Below are 5,563 nucleotides of genomic sequence, written 5' to 3'. Positions count from 1 at the left end.
ATGAAACTGCCTTTTAAGAATGTTGTGGAGAAGACCCGAGCCCACTTGAAGGGTGGGGCTAAAAGGGTCATCATTTCCACCCTTTCTGCCAATGCCCCCATGTTTGTTATGGGTGTGAACCACGAGAAATATGACAACTCACTCAGGATTGTCAGCATTTTATCCTTCACCACCAACTGCTTAGCACCCCTGGCCAAGATCATACATGACAACTTTGGCATCCTGGAAGAACTCGTGACCACGGTTCATGCCATCACTGCCACTCAGAAGACTGTGGATGGCCCCTCTGGAAAGCTGTGGCGTGATGGCCATGGGGCTGCCCAGAACATCATCCCTGCATCCACTGGAGCTGCCAAGGCTGTGGGCAAGGTCATTCCAGAGCTGGACAGGAAGCTTACTAGCATGGCCTTCTTTGTCCCTACCCCCAATGTATCTGTTGTGGATCTGACATACTGCCTGGACAAATCTCCCAAGTATGTAGATATCAAGAAGGAGGTGAAGCAGGCATCTGGGGGTCCACTAAAGGGCATTCTAGGCTACACTGAGGACCAGATTGTCTTCTGTGATTCAACAGCAACTTCGACTCCTCCACCTTTGATGCAGGGGCTGGAATTGCTCTCAGTGGCAGCGTTGTAAAGCTCATTTTCTGGTACAACAATGAATATGGCTACAGCAACAGGGTGGTGGACCCTACATGGCCTCCAAGGAATAAGAAACCCCAGCAAGGCCACTGGGAGCAAGAGAGAGGCCCCAGTTGCTGAACAGTTTCTGTCCCAACTCAGCCCCCAATACTGAGAATCTCCCTTACAATTTCCATCCGTGACCCTCATAATAGCAGGAGGGGCCTAGGGAGCCCTACCTATTCTCTTGAATACCATCAATAAAGTTTGCTGCATGCCCCACCCCCCAAAAAGAATGGCAGTGAACAACTCTGGTTCTCATTAACTAGAGGTGGCTTTGTGTAAGTTTCTCCCATCCATATCTCTGCTTCATTACCTGTAAAGAAACAATGGTTGATTAGCTGGCCTCCAGTGAGCAGCTCTGAAGCCTGTCTCATAAGGTACTGTTCCTTTCCTGTGCTCTTGGACTTTCTGCCAGCTGCCTGTGGACTCAGCCCTTCTCTCAGTTTCTATGGTGCTTCTGTTAAACAATGTTTGTAGAGATTCCAACTTGTAAGGCCTATAACATTTCTAGAAATTGATATTTTCTCTAATTAACATCCAAAGGACAAGGGACCATTGACCAGGTATCACTGGTAGATTACCATAGAGTATGCACATCTCGTTTCCTTCTGGCTCCTATTTCAGTTTCCCAAGAACTGGGATTTCAGGTATGTGTCACTATGCAGGGGTCAAATAATACCTCTGTTCTCTATAAGAATGTCCAAAGTAAATGCCAATTAGTGAAATTAAAGACACTTGATTACTATTTCGAATTCAGCCTACTATAGATTGAGATGTGATAATATTCTAACAGTTTTCATTGGTTCTTTAAATTTCCTTTTGTGTCTTCCACATGTGCTACAACTCTTTTCTCATCTGCATTGTCCCTGTGAATGCAAAGTCCTTTTTGTCTGAACTCGGTGTAATTCACATTTCATTTCTAGGTCAGACATGCTCTCATTATTTATACAAAATTCTGACTCAGTAGCATTCCAGGATCCTGAACCAAACTCTGAACATTTTGGCACACAACCTAGGAAAAGGGACTGTTCTCATTGTTATGCAAGCTTTCCTCTTCTCTGACACTCAGCTGGCTTCCCTACAAAGTCTCCAAGCTCTTTCATACTTCTGCATTCCAAGCCAGCACTAGCATATCATCTTCTACTTCATGCCATGTTTTTAAGTCTGAGTCAGCGGTTGTGTAGAACATTAACTCATTAACAATGCAATTATCTTTCTTTACTTTAAACTCTTGCCAAACTAGGTTGTTTTCAATTAACAAATTTGGAAAGAGATTGTTTTAAATTTGCATTATCACTCTTTTTATAGGGTAGTGGAGAAACTCAAAGGAGTCCATAAAATGTACACACATACATCCTTCTTTTCTTCCTCCTCTTCCTCCCTACTTTTCTTCTTCTTCCTCCTCATCCTTGTTTGTCTCTTCCTTTTCTATCCCTCCCACCAACGTTTTTGAGGCATACTGGGCCTAAATTCACGATCTTCCTATCTTGCACTGTGGAAGTCTGAATGAAGGTCAGCTTCTATAATTCATTCTTTTGTTTTTAGAAATGAAATGGCAAGAATTATCATATAACCCAACTTTCACAATGCCATACTAACATCATCTTATTTCTTTTGCATCTTAGGTTCTGAAGAATAAATCAGAGCACTGATTCTTCTACAGCTCTCCATCACAGTGTTTGAATTTTAGTCCCTACACAGTTCCATCTCTTTCCATGGACATTGTGGACTATTAAGTGGGACCATACTCAGAAACTAATTTATTCCTAAAGTACTGTAAAAAATGATATGCTTGATAAATGGAAATATCAACAGCTCAAAGAGATTTGGAGTTTCAGATATTTACCATACGTAATGGACACCATACCTGCCTTACATATGGCTGAACAACTTCATAAAAACCAACCAAGGAAGATGTGTTTTTATTATTACTACTTTGAAAAACTGTCAAGTAGAATATATTTTTGCAATAGTATTATGCCTCAATTCAAGAGCAACACTGGTTTCTGAAATGATGGCGACAGTGAGACCAATTGCATTTCCAGAATCATTCCAAAAAATGAGAGGGTGAGAAGAATTCTAACTTGGAAAAGATAAAAAGTGTGCAAGTTTACATACATTCATATATGCATATTTCTTCTCATTGCTGTGGCAGAGTTCTAAAAATATATCCTTATATTATTGAACAAATTTGCTCCCTAATATGATAAAATATTCTTTCCATGGCTATGTCATATAGAACAGTTGACTTTTAAGTAGGAATATTATTCCAGGTGGTCTAATCTAATCACATAAACCCTTAAAACACTTTCTGGTGGCAGGAAGGGGAAGAAGATCCAGTATGTCAGCTTTACAAATTGAGAAGGTCATAAAGTACTGTTATCAGTTTGAATATGGAAGAGTTTATATGAGAAAAAAACTGCTGCTGGCCTCTGAGAACTGAGTGGCCTATTGGCTGACAGCTAGCATAGAAATCTCATACCTGTAAGAAACTGAATTCTCCCAGAGCTAATCTTCTGGGCTTTCAAGAGTCCCAGGCCTTCTGATGAAAATGCAGCTCAGCTGATGACTTGATTCTGGCCTTTCAAGATGCTAAACAGAGACGCTGCTCACACCATCCAGCACTTTTGCACTACAGAACCATGAGCTAATACATGGCTGCTATTTTGAGCTACATTTGGAGTGATTGATTAAGTAGCAATCAAATGCCTTCTTGATTTGTCATGTCCTAAGATCACGGAGAGCTTGGAACCATAGATCATATTTCTCCACGGCACAGGCCTACAGTCCCCTTTGCAAAGTCCTGTGTTCAGCTAGAATTCTAGCACTGTTAAATGATGATGAATGGGTGAGAAGTAATTGTTCAATGTACTCATCAGGCATGGCCTATGATTGAACTCTCAACTGCTTTCTGGCTAGTAAAAAAAGGCCATGGAGATGTGATATTCCACTTAGCTGCTCTCTTCCCCCTACAACGGATAGGAAAGGTCCCTCAGGCACACACGAGTTTAACAGCCACATCGTGTGGTCTTAAATAAGCCATGCTGGGCTCCCTCTGGGATCAGGAAGATGATATCAGAAATAAAAATAAACCACTAGGCACTTGCTGACCTCATTCTTGGGCTGATTAGGAGCCAGATGATGAAGTTACACTTTTAATACAATCGTGAGAGTAGAAAAAGAGCTCACTCCTCTCTCGGTTCCCACTAGGGTCTTTGTCCAGATAACGATCGTCCTTATGTATGCTCTGCAAAAATATAGTCAGTTTCCTTCCTGTTCTCAGAAAGGAGGGCACCAGTAGTGTCTGTAATGTTTGCTCATGCTTTTCTTCTACGTCCCGTCTTCCCCCTTCTTTTCTGTTCTTTATTCCCAATATCATTGCTTCCCTTTTATATATTTTTTGGAGCTGTTTAGTTTGGAAAGTGAGAATTCCAGAGAAGCACTGAAGGGGGAAAAAGAAGAAGCCCAGCCTCTCAAAGTGAGATAAATGCCCTTTATTCTTATTTGAGTTTCTCACTGCTCAGAGTGTAAGGGTAGAAAATAGAACAGTCTAACAGAAACAGAGAGCAAGACCTTTTCCCTGGTGTTTGAAAAAGGCTATAAAAGGGGGGACAGGGAGGAGAATGGAGTGACCCTGTTTCTGTCCCTTGGCAGCTCTCAGTCAACACTTCTTCAGCACCATGACATTTACTGTCCTTTTATGCCATTAAACCTCATAAAGGCACTTCAGTAGAGGGTCCATGGTACTTAAATGCATTTTGTCTTGAGAAGATTTGGTCTCTGCCTTTGAATGATGAATGAGGTTGCTGGAGAACATTACATTCACATATAAAAAGGCATGCAGAAGACAAGGGTAGCCATGGGATCATTGAGAAAACCTACAGGGACAGTGTGTAGTAAGGTTGGAGAAAAATAAGAGAAGGCACGTGACTTAGTGGGAGTTTATCAGAGGTACAGAAGGAAATTCTTCTATGTCATGAAATTGAGAGGAATAAAGAATGGAATATAGTTTTGTGGATGTAGAATTTGTTGTGTATCTATTATTGATACTTATAATAGTTTTCAAATGGACTAAACTGTACCCCTCACCCAAATTCATATGTTGAAATCCTGACTCCTGGAATCTCAGGATGTGAATGCATTTTAGATACAGGATGTTAACAAGGTAAATCACCTCAGAGATAAGGGTAGTTTAGTAGGGGAGCTGTTTCTTAGCATGCTTTGGTCCTTTTTCAAACCACACAAAAAATACCTAACGTTAAAAATGACAGAAATGCAAGGATCTAATTCAGTATTAATTGATATTCTTAAAAGAAGCCAAAGAGACATCAGTGATATAGGCACAGAGAAGAAAGGCCAAATGAGGACACAGTGAGAAGGCAGTAACCTGAAAGCCAAGGAGGAAAACCACAGAAGAATTCAGATCTATCAGCTCCTTGTTCTTGGACCTCCAGCTGCCAAGGCCATGGCAGATAGATGTTCAATCCCCTAGAGTGCAGTACTATGCTGCAGCCAGACAGCAGCTTCAGCAGACCAACACACACAAAGAAGATGATGCTTCTGAAGCCTCTGTCCTATGCTGGATTGCTTTAAATCATTGATGATCTTCCTTAATGCTTTAAATAGGCTAAGTAATGGGTGTGTCAGCACTTGAGGAGCCTGGCAAATTCTGGAATGACTCTCAGCTGGGTGACCTTTTGTAGGTCATGTTACTTATCTGGGCCATTTTTGCTTCTTCAGTGAATTAGGAAATTAATAAGAATGACTTGCTAATTTAAGGATATCAAGTTCAAGGTGGGAATAATTATAACCTTGGCATTTTTTTCTATATTCTCTTGCTTTGCTCTGTTGGTAATTTTTTTTTTTTTTTTTTTTTTTTT

The 5,563-nt window shown here is 40.9% G+C and overlaps 1 pseudogene; it reads left to right on the top strand.

Annotated features, from left to right (window-relative positions):
• Positions 1–3,579, top strand: LOC116096632 (annotated as a pseudogene).
• The last annotated feature ends 1,984 nt before the right edge of the window (positions 3,580–5,563 follow it).

The sequence above is a fragment of the Mastomys coucha genome, chromosome X, assembly GCF_008632895.1.
Source record: "Mastomys coucha isolate ucsf_1 chromosome X, UCSF_Mcou_1, whole genome shotgun sequence".
NCBI lineage: Eukaryota > Metazoa > Chordata > Mammalia > Rodentia > Muridae > Mastomys > Mastomys coucha.
This window is presented reverse-complemented; position numbering and strand designations above follow the sequence as displayed.